General features: G+C 47.0%; 1 pseudogene; it reads right to left on the bottom strand.

Annotated features, from left to right (window-relative positions):
• Window positions 1-10: 10 nt before the first annotated feature.
• LOC139505941 (histone H2B-like) lies at window positions 11-457 on the bottom strand (annotated as a pseudogene).

The raw sequence follows: 457 nt of genomic DNA, 5'->3' as shown, positions 1-457 counted from the left end.
AAAAGGGCCGTTTGTGAAGTTATAAACTTCAGACTGTTTACTTGCTGCTGGTGTATTTGGTGACGGCTTTGGTACCTTCACTGACAGCGTGCTTGGCCAATTCTCCGGGTAAGAGAAGACGGACAGCGGTCTGGATCTCCCGGGATGTGATGGTAGATCTTTTGTTGTAGTGTGCCAATCGGGAAGCCTCTGCTGCGATCTCTCGAATATATCGTTGACGAAGCTGTTCATGATGGACATTGCCTTTGAGGACACTCCGGTGTCGGGGTGAACTTGTCTCAAGACTTTGTAGATGTAGATAGCATAGGATTCACGTCTCTTCCTCCTCCTTTTCTTGTCACCGCCGGGTCTGGCAGTCTTTGCCTTGGTGACGGCCTTCTTGGCTCCTTTAGTTCCTACTTTGGGTGGCATGTTACTGGTTTGATAATCAAATAAGTAATGGTGAAAAATTATTTTC

The sequence above is a fragment of the Mytilus edulis genome, unplaced genomic scaffold, assembly GCF_963676685.1.
Source record: "Mytilus edulis unplaced genomic scaffold, xbMytEdul2.2 SCAFFOLD_1660, whole genome shotgun sequence".
Classification (NCBI taxonomy): domain Eukaryota; kingdom Metazoa; phylum Mollusca; class Bivalvia; order Mytilida; family Mytilidae; genus Mytilus; species Mytilus edulis.
This window is presented reverse-complemented; position numbering and strand designations above follow the sequence as displayed.